The following is a 17,389-nucleotide window of genomic DNA, read 5'->3' as shown; positions in this document are numbered from 1 at the left end:
AATGACAAAGAAAATCTTTGTTTACAACTGCTTATTAAAAGCCAAAGGAGAAGGGGGTAGCAGAGCATGAGTTGGTTAGATGGCATCACTGACTCAATGGACATGAATTTGAGCAAACTCTGGGAGATAATGGAGGACAGAGGAAAACTGACATGCTGCATTCCATGGGCTCGCAAAGAGTCAGACACAACTTAGCAACTAAACAACAACAACGTCATTTAGAGCAGACAGATAATCTTTAAAAAAAAAAAAAAAGGAAGCAAAAAAACATTATCCTTTCAACAAAGAGAAAACCCAAATTCTAATTTTGTCCCAGTGTACCTTTGATGCTGAAATTCATTCACATAATTAACTTTATGCCAATCTTACCGAGGTTGATCACACATAAAATGTTTTTCCCAAGATCCCTTCTTCAGAAAACGTTTCCAAATTTCTATGTCCAGTTTAGTCTGTCCCTTGATTTCTTTTCTATTTTGAAATAATCAACTGTAGGACAAAAATTGCTTTTATTTCTCTCAAGCAAAACGCATCATTTTTGTTTCCTTGCACACATCATCTCCCTGAGTATCTCTGGCACCCTTAATCATATGAACCATATATTAATTAGAAACCTTAATTTCTAGTGAAAATAAATAAACAGTTGTGAACTACATTAGGATTTTGTGGTGTAGAGAATTTATAAATACCTTTTATAATTTCTAGACATATGTGCCCTTTTAAGTAGTGCAGACTTTCAGTGTGGCATGAGATCTGGTGACTAAAAAACTGGAATTCATCTTTAGTCTCTCTGTACTAGGAAGTCAGAAGTAGATAAAACAATGTATTAATGTTTTATTATTTTATCTTATTCAGAAATGATCTAGATATTTAATGAATTTCCCTCATTTAATTTGAGATAGCAAAGCCCTAAGGGTTTAATTTCCCCTAAAAGATTTGGGAAACTATTTAACAATCATAAAACAATCATTTTTTAAAAGTTTACCTAAAATCGTTTATCTCATTTGCATCACTTTAATACATTTGTCTTTAATAATCACACTTAGATTACCCCTGAAGGTTTTATGAAACATTAAAGCAGTTAACTCTTTTAAGTTATTTTTCTTGTTGACAAATTTTATAACAGAGATAGCGTGAACTTATATGACTTTTAGTAAACCTAGATAGAATAAAAGTATTACACTGAATGCTGATAACTCTAAAGATATACCTGTTTTAATTAAACCAGTAATTTTAAATTTGCTTTTATTGACTAAAGATGAATCTTAGATCACATGAACTTGAGGAACATTTGAGTTAATTCCTATTATATTTAGAAATAATTTATATAAGTGCTTACGTTAAGTAAATAGAACTTTTTTACACATTGATTATGGTATTGCCATCTAGAGGTATAAAAATACCCTATCTATAATGTACATACCAGGGAGAATATCCCCACTGGTCAAAAAGTCAAGCTCTCAGGACATAGAACAAACGACACAATAGATAGAGGCAAAGAAGAGGTTACCATCTTTAGGAGGAAAAGGATCAATAAAGCCAAGAATACTCTGCTGAATTTACCAGAGTTTCTAAGTCCAAGAAACTAACTCCACAAATATTTTCTCTTGCTAAGCTAATTTTATAAAAGAGAAAAAGGACTCTTACCACTCTCGTTTCCAACAGACCTGCAGGCAGAGATCTGGGAGACCAAATGGCATGGTAAGAATTCTTACCTTTGGCCAGTTTTGGTCAATTATTGAAGAATCTCTTAGCTACAGTATCCTCGGACTTAGTAGTGTCCAGCTAGTCAAGTTGAATCCTGCCTGCTACACCGTCAGGGAGGAAGAATTTTTTTCTGTACCTATCTAGGTTCTTTTGTCTGAGTTCAACTGACATGAGATAGATCAATAGGAGAAAATCTAAGCAAAAGTTTAATAACATGTATGGGCTTTGCTGGTGGCTAGATGGTAAAGAATCCACCTGCAATGCAGGAGACCCAAGTTCGATCCCTGAGTCAGGAACATCCCCTGGAGAAGGGAATGGCTACCCACTCCAGTATTCTTGCCTGGAGAATTCCATGAACAGAGGAGCCTGGGGGGCTGCAGTCCTTGGGGTCACAAAGAGTCGGACACAGCTGAGCAACTAACACTTTCACTTTTTTTCACTTCATACATCAGAGAAACCCAGGAGAACTGAGTAACTCACCAAAATGACTGAAACCCTCACTTAAATACCATCTTCAGCTAAAGATAAACAAGGATATTGGGGGTAGTGGTTTGGAACCTAAAATGGTAGGAAGGCAATTCATGTGCAAATGGAAAGGCAAATGTTTGCTGGGCCAGGCAGAGACCATGGGACACAGAGTGGACGCTGATCTCTAGGCCCTGCTAGGTTCCCCTCACCACACCTGGCCCTTGTTCTTTGCAGATGTCTCTGCTGATAGCTCTATTCTGGGAACAGGTCCTTTACCGAAATTATTGGGTTACCTGAAGAGTTTATTCAAGTTTGTCCATAAGAGGGCACAGAACACCTGAACGAACTTTTTGGCCACCCCAGTATTTTGGGCAACTAAGCTGGAGGAAACAAGAAAAACTTCCTGAGTTTCTTTTTCTTTAAAATAATCAGACTAAGTTAATCATCATACCAAAGAGACACTTTTTGGGGTAGCAAAATTTGCTCCCCTATACCACTCTGGGAGAGTTAACTAGAAGTCCCTAGAGCAATGCTTTACAATCTTCTGCTGCTGTTGTTGTTATCACAATCTTTACAGTTCATAGAAATCACCTAGGAAGTTTGTTTAAAAGTGATTTTTCATGTTCTTATTATTTCCTTAGTCTAAGGTGAACTCAAGATTTGAATTTCAAATAGGTTTCTTATTGGTGCTAATGCTGCTGGTCTGTGGATCACATTTGGCATGCCAAGGTCTTTGCCTAGACAATAGGTCCTCTGACAAACTTGGTAGAATCTAATAGGTGAAAAGCAACTAACTCTCTTGAGTTCACTGTTTCCCTGACAGAGGAATGAAAGAGGGGTAGAGCCAGTCAGTGAGATTAATTCTCTAACTAATTGCCCCATTCTTTTTACATGATCAACACCTTTGAACCTAGTTGAACATTTGTACATTGCCCTCACATCCCCTCCTAATAAGGTTACTTGCCTCATGTATTCAATGAAATTGTGCTTTATAGAACACATTTGCTACTCAGGGCAATATCAGAGAGAACACTCTCTTCAACTATTAAATAATTACCCTCTTACAGGAAAAGGGCCTTCATTCTTGGACACAGTTCCTACATATCCCTTTTGAAAAAGGAAATCCGCTTAAGAATGTCTCAACAACCTATATATGGGTATATACATGTATTTCAGCCTATGCAAATAGGCTATATACAGAGTTCAGTCTGTGAAAATAGCAATTACCGAGGAGAAACAAGCTCTATGATGGGCAGTAAATACTGCTGAATTCCTGTTTTAAACACTTGCATTCAGCTGAATTTGACAATAAGGAGTTCATGATCAATCTGATTTTGGTGTCGACCATCTGGTGATGTCCATGTGTAGGCCTTTGATTGTGTAGATCACAATAAACTGTAGAAAATTCTGAAAGAGTTGGGCATAGCAGACCACCTGACCTGTCTCTTGAGAAACCTGTATGCAGGTCAAGAAGCAACAGTTAGAACTGGACATGGAACAACAGACTGGTTCCAAATAGAAAAAGGAGTACGTCAAGGCTGTATATTGTCACCCTGCTTATTTAACTTATATGCAGAGTACATCATGGGAAACGCTGGGCTGGAGGAAGCACAAGCTGGAATCAAGATTGCCGGGAGAAATATCAATAACCTCAGATATGCAGATGATACCACCCTTATGGCAGAAAGTGAAGAACTAAAGAGCCTCTTGATGAAAGTGAAAGTGGAGAGTGAAAAAGTTGGCTTAAAGCTCAATATTCAGAAAACTAAGATCATGGCATCTGGTCCCATCACTTCATGGGAGATAGATGGGCAAACAGTGGAAACAGTGGCTGACTTTATTTTTCTGTGCTCCAAAATCACTGCAGATGGTGATTGCAGCCATGAAATTAAAAGATGTTTTACTCCTTGGAAGGAAAGTTATGACCAACCTAGACAGCATATTAAAAAGCAGAGACATTACTTTCCCAACAAAGGTCCGTCTAGTCAAGGCTATGGTTTTTCCAGTGGTCATGTATAGATGTGAGATTTGGACTGTGAAGAAAGCTGAGCATGGAAGAATTGATGCTTTTGAACTGTGGTGTTGGAGAAGACTCTTGAGAGTCCCTTGGACTGCAAGGAGATCCAACCAGTCCATCCTAAAGGACATCAGCCCTGGGTGTTCATTGGAAGGACTGATGTTGAAGCTGAAACTCCAATGCTTTGGCCACCTCATGCGAACAGCTGACTCATTGGAAAAGACCCTGATGCTGGGAAAGATTGAGGGCAGGCAGAGAAGGGGATGACAGAGGATGAGATGGTTGGATGGCATCAGCGACTCAATGGACATGGGTTTGGGTGGACTCCGGGCGTTGGTGATGGACAGGGAGGACTGGCCTGCTGCGGTTCATGGGGTTACAAAGAGTCAGACATGACTGAGCAACTGAACTGAACTGATTCAGCTGAATCTCAACTATGTGTTGTAAGGAAGAGCAGACAGTATGAAAACTGAACCTCCATGGTCAATGATATGATTACAAAACAGGCAAAGAAGAAATAACCCAGTAACAGAATCTGGATAAACAGGCCTGCATGTTCAAAAGTTCAAATCGTGTTTTACAGGCATCTGTCTAGCATCTAAAGAGGTTATAAAAACACAGACCTACAGTGAGAGCAGAGGGAATCCACTGGAACTGGGATCTTTGTCTTGGAAAGCAACACACAAGCAGTTTCAACAATACTAATTCAGTTTAAGGTATTTGCAAGAAGCCACAGATATCATGAGGCATACACATTGCCCATTTTCACGTATGTGATCAGAGATTGCAAACAGAATACCGTCTCCGTGACCACTACCCACCGACACACCACTCACTTCACTTCTCAGAACTACCTTCATGTTCTCATTATTTCTAGGTCAAAACAACCTAGTGACTGACAATTTCTCATATCCTGCTCGAAATCTCATTTCACTGCTAAAAATAATTCATATATTCATATAATGCTATTGCATGAGAAAGCAATAAATCATTCCCATTCACTAACTATGTACTAAGTGCCAGCTCTGGGCAAGGCACTGGGTTAGTTGTCCTTAGTAGTTGAGTCACTGCTGCAGGAAGAAGGTCAATCACCATCCTGGGGCATTAAAGCAACATTGTTGGGGAGAGGGAGATGACTGTACCTTTTTATGGCTGTGAATTCTTGAGCTCAGTTGAGAAATGGCACAACTGGGTCAAAAATGCAAGGTATAACTTTTAATAAGCAGTTCCTTGTATATCGAACTTTGACAACCAGGTCAGTAAAGTGAGAAATTAGACTTGACACATTAAAAAATGCTAACTGCTCTCTCAGGTCATATAGTAGGAAAAAAATGTGTTGATTTCCAATAAATTACCATGGTAACTTGTATTAGATTTTAGTGTTGAGAATTGCATTTGCCATCTGTAAGAAATATGTTAGCTATTTGTCTCTACTTTTAGGGCACATATGCTATTCTTAGCATGTGTTCTGTGAGGAATGATATATCCGGAGGTTGATTTCTCTAAATTACAAATGGACATTTAAATGCTATTAAAATAGATTTTGCTTGTACTTGACCAAAAGAAATCCAGTGGTATATTTAAGAAAGCACAAAATGGTCATTTTAAAGATCACCCAAGAGTCATTACGATGAATTAGAGTTTGATATGAATGATGATTGACTAAAAAATTGTGAACTGTGATGGAAAAAGTTACTTGAGAGTGTTTTGTTTTTGACTCTTGTGTGTGACCTACAGCAAGTCTCTTTATGTCATTCTTCTTCATTTTTATCATTTACCTAATTGTCTTTAAACCACAGTGCAGTAATCTTGTAAGAACATATTAAACCCTGGGTGACTAATAGTATATATTAGCCTATTCATCAGATTTTGCAGGTTCTCAGAGTTTTGTATCATTGTACCTCAATTTTCAAATCTTGAAAGTGGAATGAAACAGTTGCTCTTCCCAGGACTTTGGTTACAGTTTTAACTGTTTGTAAAGTTGTTTCACATCTTTAGATGACAGGTTTCTCTAACAGCAGAATAGAAATTAGAATTCCTTAAGATATGTGATTGCAGTTCAAAGTACTGACTAGAAACGGTGACCAAATTCATGGAAACTAAAATGGAAGAGGCCATTATCAAAACCTGAAGAATGATACTTAAATTACTTGACTTAAATCAGTTTGGAATTCTAATTCTAATATGAAATATAAAATGAATATTACTTGAAAGCTCATTTATACTATTTCACCATTTCCAGATAATGACGCACAACTGCTTGGGTGCATTTATAATTCTCCCCAAGTGAACAAGTGTGTCTCTATTATCTAAATATATCACTATTGAAAGTAGCTAAAAGGAATACATTAACACAACAAAATTCCATATTGGCTGTCTTCCTGGGCAAACTAATGGCAGTGGCAACCCAATAGTACCATAAAAGTTGATAATATTAGAATATATTTTCAAGTTGCCATGTGGCATTGGGGATCTTCCTCCCTCAACCAGAGATCAAACCCACACCCCCTGCAGCGGAAGCACAGAGTCTTAACCACTGGACCACCAGAGAAGCCCCTCAAGTTTTAACTATTCACAAACCAGGTTAGTTTGCTTTTCGGTAAAACAATGCAATTAGATTAAATATAACTTGAAATCCATATTTTCTCTAAAATTGGATTATGTTTTAATCTACTTTTTCAGGGAATATTTGTAAACTGTTGCAAAAAATGATTATTTTGTATACAGAGAAAAGTTCCATGGTAGAGTTAAATAATTCCTGCTTGATTTGCCTTCCTGAATCAAGCATCTATAAATGATGATTGGGTAGATACGTGAATGAAAAATTAATTAGGATAAAGAGTTTACAATGAGGACCCTCAGCAAAACACAGATTATAAACCATCATGGACAACTCTATTCCAAAGTGTCCAGAGCAAAAGGCAAAATATAAGCTTTTTCGAAGTATTAGCACTTAAAGATATAGGTCACTTGCCTCTGTTAAGTTCACTCGACATCTAACACATTAGAAAGAGATTCATTAAAAAGTTGTAATTGGAGTAGTAATAGTGGTTATCTCAGGGTGGTCTGATTCCACGTGACCTTTAATTTCTTTTTCTTATTGTTATATGATTTTCAAATTTTTTACAATAAGCGTATTTTATAGTCAGGAAAAAAGGTGAGAAAAAAATCTATTGCTACAGTCTGGAGTATTCAAAATGCTTACAGGAAACCTACCATTAATCTGTTTTCTATAATATCAAATTATTTCCACATTTTAAAAGTATATTAAAGTCTGTTTCCTTGAATGTACTCTTGCTTCTCCTTTATATCTGTCTATATTAGAAAACATTGCATAATGGGGAACACCTTGACTTCTGTATTTTCTCAAACCGCTGCTAATTTTCACACACCAAAAACCAGTACACAGAGTGAGACAATAAGATAAGGCCTTACTCTGTGTGAAGCAGGACAGTGTTTTTGCCGTTTTGGTAAAAGAGAATTCATTATGGAAGATGGGCCCTTCATATATCCTGACAACACAGGCCACTAAAAGATATAAGAAACCCACCTTATTCTCAACTTTGTTGTCACTTAAGGAACGTTAGGAGGAATCAAGGAATGGTAGGTCCTGCTATTGGTAGTTCCCAAGGCATGTCTATTCCTTCATAGAATGTTGATGGGAGGGAAAAAAATACTTAAATGTCGATAAATTCTTGATTAGTATCTCTTTACAAAATGAGAAAGGGAAAGCAAACTTTGCACTATTTTCCTCAGCATTTTTATGTTTTCAGAAAACAGAGTGGTCAAAAAAGATTCAACAGGGATAAGAAACGGATTTTTCTGTTACTTCCATTGAGGGAAATGACCCAGCATGTGGTTTGATTATTATTTTTACCTTAATAGTCTCTAGCTCTATGGAATCACCAAGATTTTGAATGAAACTTGTCTTGTGAGAGAGACAGCTTTTGCCAAATACATTTTATTGTAATGCTTTCAATAATTAAGAAATATGTTAAAAATCCTAAAAAAGAAATCCTAAAGGGAAAAAATTATAATAACAACATAGAATTCTGAAGTTTATCAAAACATCCCATTTTGTCTATTGCAGTGCAAATCGTTTCTACATGTGTAATATATTTTATAAATCTATATACTGAATATACTGCAAATCATCATACAGGTTTTTTTAGAAGTGTTCAGTGTTTCTGTTGAAAACATGGTTCCTTCTATTGGTTATCCAAGCAGTCCAGATGTTCTGGGTTTTTTGGCCAATCCGAAGCAATCCCAGTGGAAGACCAAACTCTTCTAAATGTGACAATATATCCTCTGGTGGAGGGTTGCATCCAGGATAAACACTGCAGCCCTTAACACAAAGGAGTTAAATGGCAATGCCACCTTCACTCTGACAGTTTTCTCCCCAGAGATGTTTTGTAACACTCCATCTGTGACTGTCTATTTGTATGACATGTTGAAAGGAAATTCCTAGTAGAGGTAAAGCAAATACTTTTTCTTCTCAGAGATTTTCTTTTAGGCATCAGTGAAGTTTGACACCTTGATGTACAATGGCTGTGTCTTTTCTAAGCTGGTCACCTGAGGCCCATTTTGTTGTTCATTATAGCAGAATCTTCTTTCGTCTGGTTTCTCCCCATCACGCTAAGTCCTATGCAATCTGAAATGAAGGGGGCCCCATCTGAATATTTGGTATGTTTCTGTGTGTGCAAATACATGGTAGTCTGTGCACAGCCCACCTCTGGATTGACCTGTTTCAAATAGTGCTTTTAGAATCCAAAGGGGAAATGTTTTCAGTGATAAAGCTCTGTCTGTGTTAGTAAGACCACATGGTACATTTTGAAAATATATGTCAATTTTCCACTGGGGAGAATCATTGTCCTATTTTTCTGACCTAATTTTAAGAAACCTGACTTAATTGACACCATGAATCCTTCAAACAAATATTTATTTTCAAGGTGCATGCTAGTTTCTTGGAAAAGAAAAAAAAAAGATAACCAATATATACCAGCTGAGAAATCAGAGCATAAATTTGCTGACCATCACCCATTATACCATATACTTGCTTTCCCTGTTCTCCACACTCAACCTTGCCAAACTCGTTTGCAGCCTCTGTCCTGCAGTGTGCCATACAGCGTCTGATCTCTATCTCTAAAATCCCCCAACAGAAACACAACATGCATACACAAAGCACCCTCAGTGAGATGCTCATCTGGTCCTTGATTATTATTCTTACAGTAGAGTATTTCTTACCCCTATATAAAAGGCCTAGCAGAGTGACACTTAGGTGCACAATAAAGATTAGCTTTTTTATTTTTTTAAATATTTTTTATTTTTAAAAAAAATATTTCCTTGCATGCCTGACTCTGCAACTACACATCAGCTCCTTCGAGGAAGGAGTATATTCCATCCATCATTTGATCACTAGAACTCAACACACTGCACCTGATACATTTAAAGCACTTAAAGTACAAAAAGAAAGTGAATGAAGGAGTGAATGAAAAGACAAAAATGAGTAATAAATAATATAATAATATCAAAGATGTAAAACAATACAAGATTGATTCTTAAATGCCAAGTGAATTCAAACTCTCCTAGTTCTTTAAGTCTACAAAGACTATGTATGTTATCATTGGGTTTAAAGATGGAAGAATCGTTTTAAATCTGTACTATGAAGTTAACCATTTTTTTATAAAATGAAGTTTTATCAAGTTAATAGACTGTGTATTAACAATTACACCTCATCAGTTGCTTGAACCTCATGACACGTTGTCTGGAAAAAGGGCTCACAGAGATATTATTCTAATTTTAGAGTGGAATACAAAAAAAATCTAACTTTTCATTAGAAAATTGTACTTGTTCTTAGTCATTCAGTCATCCACTTATTCAACAAATATTCACTGAGTTTCTTCTATGTGTCAGGTAGATTTCAAGGCACTTGAGATAGTATCAGTAAAAAAATATATGGACAAAATAGACAGAGAAAAACTTGCCCTGATGGAATTTAAATTCCAATGGGAGGAGATAGACAATAGATAATAAATATAGTAATTAGAAAATTAAATATTATATCCTATAAATCTTATAAATGCTATAGTGAAAGTCTTTTAGTTTGAAAAAAGAAACCTGCAGACATTACAGAAGAGCTGTAAGAATAATACAATAAACTCCCAGATAGCCTCTTCATCTAGATTCACCTATTATTAACATTTTGCCACCCTTGCCTTTCATCTCTTCATCTAGACAGGTTAGATAAGTCTATGCCATGTGTATAAATACATATTTCTGAATCACATGAGAGTAAATTGCAGACATCATGACTAAATTATTCAACATGAATCTTCTAAAAACAAGGAAATTTTCTTACAACATCAGAGTATATTTATCAAATTTAGGAAAATTGAAAATTGATAGACTGCCATTATGTAGTATATAGTCTATATTCACATTTCAAAGGGTATTCCCATAATATTCTTGTACCACTTTTTCCATCCAGAATCATGCAGTCCATTTAGTTGTCAAGTCTTTTTAGTCTCTTTTAATCTGGGATTGTTCCTCAACCTTTATTTTAAAGCCTTTTATGCCTTTGACTTTTTCGAAGAATAGAAACCAGATTTTATTTTTTATACCATGTCCCTCAGTTTGAGATTGTCTGTTATTTCCTCCTTGAGCAGATATTTTCTTATATGTGGCTGGAATACTGCATAAATGTTGTTATGCCTTCTTAATGCATTACGTCAGGAGGTACACAATGTCATGTCCCATTAGTTGGTGATGCTCATTTGGGTCACTTCCTTAAGATGGTGTCTGTTTCTCCCTTAATCACTACTAAATAATCAGTAAGGAGGTGCTTTAAGATAGTATGAATGTTCTATCTCATCAATCTTTTATCCATTAACTTTAGGCTCTGTTGAAATTTCTTTCCTGAGTCATTTATTATTAGGATGGTAGAAAGTGGTGATTTCCAGCTCTATTATTCCTTCTATATTTGCCAGTTGGCATTCTGCTGTAAAGGAGAGCTTTCCTTTTTATTAATTTGCTTTAATTAATATAAACTCATGGATTCATGTTTTACTTGATTTCTGTCATTACTCATTGTAAATTGTCTTTTAATACATACCACTTATGAATATTCCCTACTTCATAGAAAAAAAAAATACAAAATGAAACAGCACTCTTCCTTTCTGGTTGGGGAAAGAAAAAGGACATTCCAAGGGTAACTATATGAAGAACAATGCATTTCTTCTGTCTAGTCTTTCATTTAATTCTTCGTTTTAATAGTTTATGAATGTATAACATTTCAGATCCAAGGGCTTGTGGGAGCTTAGTCTAACTAGGCCTTAATCATGGGTCTCCACCAAGACCCTATTTGCATTCTCAACTGACACTAAAGTTAATTTGATACTTGGGCTGAAAACCTCTTTCCAAAACAGCAAAATACACTACTTTGAAGGTCATCTTTTGCCCAAATGTTTGGCTGCACAGATCAAGTTGTTAAATTCAGAGACCATTTTCATTTATTATTATTATTATTACTATTATTATTATGTCTACCCTTCTTTCTTCCAAAAAGCACTTTTGCAAGAGCAAAACTACTATCTTTACATACCAGTTTATACCTTCTGAAAACATTTTCTTGCTATTATGTGAATAGCGATTCAGTTTCTTAATGTGTTGCCAAAAAAAATTATAACTGCTTCTAAATTGCATTGATGTATTGTAGAACTGAGTTGAATATCTTTGTAGGCTGAGTATAATTATCCTCCTGCCAGGAACAAATAAGTTATACTGCTCCAGAGAAATAAATATGCATATGTATTTATGTGGATGGATAAATCCTTATAAAGTTTAGCTCTTTATAACACAATGAGAGAAAAAGAAATGTACTTAGTGAGGCTAATGAATAAACTAAGATCATTATATTGTCTATCAGGCATTTCCCCCACGAACTTACATTTTACTGCATATAAATCAGGGCAGAGCATTTGAAAGGACTTTATATAGTGAAAGAAGCAATTTTAGGATGAACTATATAACTCACCTAAAATCTTCAGCTATACTTTAAACAAGATGATATGTATAAATAGAGAGATGCAAAGTGAATACTCCAAGTGAAGAGTTCAAAATTATAAACTTTGATTTAACTCTGTTACCATCTTTACCTCTTCAAAGATACCTAGCAGAAAAAGTTTGCAAACAATAACACCAAGTACAGGCCAATAAAAAAAAATAGGATTCCAGACTACGCTAGGTAATTGCAGCAAGATTAGTGTAAACCAAATGCATTTATTATTTGCAATGTAATCCAATATACTAGCGGATGGCATGCGCTTTATTTTAATTAGCTGTTTTCTTTAAAGGGTTGCTTGGTCCAACTGTCTTGATAAGAAAAAATTGTAGTCATTGCTCAAAATGCTTGTAGCAAATCTAGTTTTAAATTGAAGCAATTTATTCCGAAAGCAGTATACTACTGCAGCAATAATCAATGTGTTTTCCCTTAGCCCATACTTGAGCTTTCCATGGACTATTGTTAATCGCCTGTAACTAAATGACTGTTGGTGCCCTTAAACGTAACTCTTTGGCACTTGTTCATTTGTTGTGTTTAACCAAATGCCTGTTTCCCTTAGGTTTTGCCTAGCGATTTTGCTTTACAATTTTACGTATTCCATCTCAGTCCCTTAAAGGGGGCAGAGTCTATCATTTTAACAAAATAACACAGAGGCTAAACAGAGTTTTAAAGGTTTGCATTTTCTTTTTCCATCCTCTGATGTTGAATTGTGCTAAAATGGAATCTTTTTATTTTTTAAATGCTGCCACTCCAAGCAGCTTGAACTTGAGCTGAAAAGTAGATCCCATTTCAAAAGGAAGTGACATTTGCTAGGGCAACACCATTCACATTGTAATGTAAAGATAAAATACAGCAGTGGGTTCCCATCATTTCTTTTAACTGTAACAGAATTTAACCCCTAGTAATTTTGTCCTCACCCAGTGTGTAAGCAATATTGGCTGGCACTCATATTAATGAATATGTCCAGCTTAGAGCAAAAGAATGTGGAACTGAATCTAATATATCATTTTCTTCGGGAGAATTTACACATGCTGTGTAAACCAACGTAAAAAACCTAAATGGAAAAAAGTTTAAGCTCCATACACTTATACTACTGAAGCCATGTTTATTAGTCTTGCATAAAAATAATGTAGCCACTGAGGTAGCGGGCATTATTGTATAAACTGGGGAAAGACATTTCTTTTCCAACTTGCAAGTTTGTTGTAAGACACTGTGCTTCTCCATGTGATACTATAGTTTCCGAGGAAAATCTGAGATACTGTCATGATCTCAAGATAACTTGTTGTTATTCAGTCACTACGTTGTGTCCAACTCTTTGCAACCTCATGGACTGCAGCACGCCAGGCTTCACTATCTCCTGGAGTTTGCTCAAATTCCTATCCATTGAGTCGGTGATGCCATCCAACCATTTCATCCTCTGTCGTCCCCTTCTCCTCTTGCCCTCAATCTTTCCCAGCATGAGGGTCTTTTCCAATGAGTCAGCTCTTTGCATCAGGTAGATAAAATATTGGAGTTTCAGCTTCAGCATCAGTCCTTCCAATGAATATTCAGGGTTGATCCCCTTTAGGATTGACTGGTTTGATTCAAGATAAGTTAGCTTTTTGCAAACACTGTTTCTTGGACTAATTTTTGGTATTCCTATTATTAAGTCAATGACTGCCATATGGCTCAGAAGATTTTTTTCTTGCTTTGTTGCTCATACTCTAGGCATATACAACTTTTCATGTTTGTATCTTAAAGGAAGGATTCATGAGACACAAGAGCATTTCTGTAATTGCTAAGCCTCACCTACCCCATTCTTTTTCTCATTACATTTTAGACAGTATTATTGGTTAGCCTAGTAAGCAGTGTGTTTAGGTAGTATATACAATTTTTGAGTGACTCATGACATCTAGCAATGGGAATAATTCAGATTTGGGCAACTACTTCCCTAAAATAAGAAGAGCTTACTTTCTTAACATTTTCCTCTTACATATACTTAATTTTTAGGAGTTATAAAAATGTGTGTAGAGACCACTGTTATAAATACTATCTGAGGGAAAAGAATTCTGCTTATTGAATTAATAGAATTACATTTCAGGCATAGTTTTTGATTGTTACATAAGCTATTCAGCGAGATATGAGTATGTAAGGCATGGTTCCAGAATCAAAGGTATGCTTAAGGGCACCATGGAAGAACCATTCCCTGCCTGGGCACTTGTCTACAGCAAAGCAGCTGTCTCAACTCCCTTCTTTCCTTACAGCTTCTTCACCCATATCCCTTGGATTTGAACTTATAATGACTCTTTTAAAAAATACCAATATTTTAAAGAATTGAAGTGCAATTAACCTAAGGTAAAACATAAAAATTTTAAGTGTCTAGCTCAGTGAGTTTTGACAAATGTATATGCTTGTATCTATACCTGAAAAAGATACAGAGTTTTTGGTTTTTAACCCCAGAATGTTCCCTCTTTCCCCTTTCCAATAAATCTTCCTGTCACTCATCCACAAAGCATCCATTTTGTGATCTTTGTCACTAAGGTTTATTTTGGCCTGCTCTTGGACTTTATTTAAATATATATACTGAAGGTATTTCTTTGTGTCTGGCATTCTTCAGCTAACATCATTTTGTGAAATTCACGAAGGCTGCATGTTATCAGTAGTTCATTCTTTGTACTGCTGAGTATATTGTATCCTATTGACACACAATAGTTTGTTCATCATACCCTGTTAATGAGCATCTGGGTTGCTTCCAGTGGTAGTTACTATGAATAAGACTACTCTGAACACCCTGTACAAGTCTTCTTGTAGAATTGGCTTATTTTTCCTTTGAGTAAGAACTTAGGAGTAGATTCATATTTAGTGTAGGTTCATATTTAACTTTATTAGCAATTACTCAAATTTTTCTAATATAGTAGTATCATTGGGTATTTCCACTAGCAATGTTTGGGAGTAGAGGTTACACATTCTCCATTTTTTAAATTTCTTTCCTCACACAACACATTTTAGAGTGATGAATTCCAAGTATGAAATGCATTATATTAGAAAACAGAAGGAATATTAAAAGAAGCCATAGTCCAAATGCTTATCTCTCCCATTATACCCAGTATAATTGAAATCAGATTTTCTGGTATGTAAATTAGCCTATGGGCCTAAGTTAGAGTTTTATGCAGGTGTCTATGTGTGGTGGAGTTTAACTGATATCCTGAGAAAACAAGACCCAAAGTACCACACAGAATTATATACCCACTAATCCTTTCTGTTTACATAATAGTAGGAAAATAGTATACTGAAGCATGTTTTGTATTTCATTCCTGGTACTTTTGTAGTACTATCTTATAAAGTCTCTCACAAGATTCAGCAGATAAAGCTGTCTGATATTTATAAATACAAACTATATAAATTTCCTTGAGATACTGCTTAGTAATTCACACTTCATGTTAACTTAGACTCTTAAAGGTTTAGTAACTCACTTTATTTTTTCTTTCTTAAATTCATAAATTCCAATCACTTTTTGTAAGTTTTTCTTCTGCATCCTATTTAATTTTAATAAGAGCAGAAAGCTACACTTGATTAAACACTTGATTAAACATTAAAGTTATATGTATCTTTTTATTCAACTGTTGAATTAGAAATGAATGACTAGATAAGAAATATGGCTGAGGTTGTTTTTTTTTCCTGTAATCATCACAGGATAAATGACATCACATGCAAACATACACACAAATACAAAAATGTCCTTGTGAGAAAATGATGGCCATACTTTTCAGATTATTTATCACTGATACTGCGTTGCACCCATGATGATGATTTCGCCCCATTAGTAAGATCTCAAGAGTGATCTTGGAAGCCAAGAGTAGTTGTCACTGCAAAACCATAGATTCTTTTAAAATTTTCAATCTAAGACTACATCGACTATTACAGTTAGATAACCCTTTGGTGGATTGTAAATTACAGAATTGAAAATACCATTACTTTAGGGCCATAATTTCAGGAATAGTTATCTTTAGTGGTAATTAAGGAAACTAGTACTTTTCAAGGTAGTTGTCAACTGCAGGGAACAACAGCAACCCATCAGTAACATTTGGACTATGATGATCAAGGTCAACATACATACACAGGCAGTTTAACTAACGTTTCACTAAAGTGGACTTCAAAATCTGTGCATTCTGGCCTAATGTTTAAATACCAGTATCATTGAATTTGTTACATTGTGCATGAGCTCTGAAGGAGAAAAAAGAAGTGAATGTTTTCTCTCTAAAATTGTCTGATCATTTTTTATGTTTTATAGACATTCTATAGGAATAAGAGAACTTGTATACAGAGGGTGGCAAGAAAATTACTCTTTTGGATAGAATGTAGTAACATACCAAGTCAAAGAGGAAAGAAAGGATAAGAAAAAAATATTTAGCTCTGTTGCTGCTGTTTAGTCGCTAAGTTGTGACTGACTCTTTTGTGACCCCATGGACTGAAGCCCACCAGGTTCCTCTGTCCATGGGATTTCCCAGGCAAGAACACTGGAGTGGGTTGCCATTTCCTTCTCCAGTGGATCTTCCTGACCCCGGGACCAAACCAGCATCTCCTGTACTGGCAGGCCAATTCTTTACAACTGAGCCACCTGGGAAGACCCTTTAAGAGCTTAATGAAAGTAAAATATGACCATATAGTCCAGTGTGACATCCACTAGGGAGCCTATTTCTTAAGCCCAAGTTAGCACTCAGCCTCCAAGACTGTGGTCAGCCATATTGGCACCCCTCTGTTGAGAAAGACAAGTGTTAGTGCTTCTGGCAGGAGCCAGCAGACAGTATTCATTAGGTGGTCCACTCAACACTCTCTGCGACACTCCACACTGCCCTTCAGGAACTGTGCTGTTTACCCCTCATTTCTCCTCAGCCCTGACCTCCGGGTGACAGCTGAGGTGGGAAAGATTAAGATTCAGATTGGGTGAGTTCAGAAACCATCCTGGCTTAAAAGCTTCATCTCCAGAGGAACCAATATTTCTTTTATCAACTCCAGCATACCTTGCAGGATTCCCACAGGAATAGCTTTATGTGTAAGAGTCACTTTCACTCTAGCAAGCTCCAAATTATAGGTTCCAATCAAGTATTTACAAATCAGTCCAAATGCAATCTACCAATGTAAGTTCATTCTTACCATAAGCA

At 36.0% G+C, this 17,389-nt stretch overlaps 1 protein-coding gene across 2 annotated transcripts in view; it reads left to right on the top strand.

Moving 5' to 3' along the window:
* Nucleotides 1-17,389, top strand: part of IL1RAPL1 (interleukin 1 receptor accessory protein like 1) — a 1,447,392-nt gene that overhangs the window by 1,410,585 nt on the left and 19,418 nt on the right. The gene's annotated exons all lie outside the window — the stretch shown is intronic.

Source organism: Giraffa tippelskirchi, chromosome X, assembly GCF_054371585.1.
Source record: "Giraffa tippelskirchi isolate mGirTip1 chromosome X, T2T-mGirTip1v1.2.pri, whole genome shotgun sequence".
Lineage (NCBI taxonomy): Eukaryota > Metazoa > Chordata > Mammalia > Artiodactyla > Giraffidae > Giraffa > Giraffa tippelskirchi.
The sequence above is the reverse complement of the archived record's forward strand: the minus strand, read 5'-3'. Positions and strand labels throughout refer to the sequence as shown.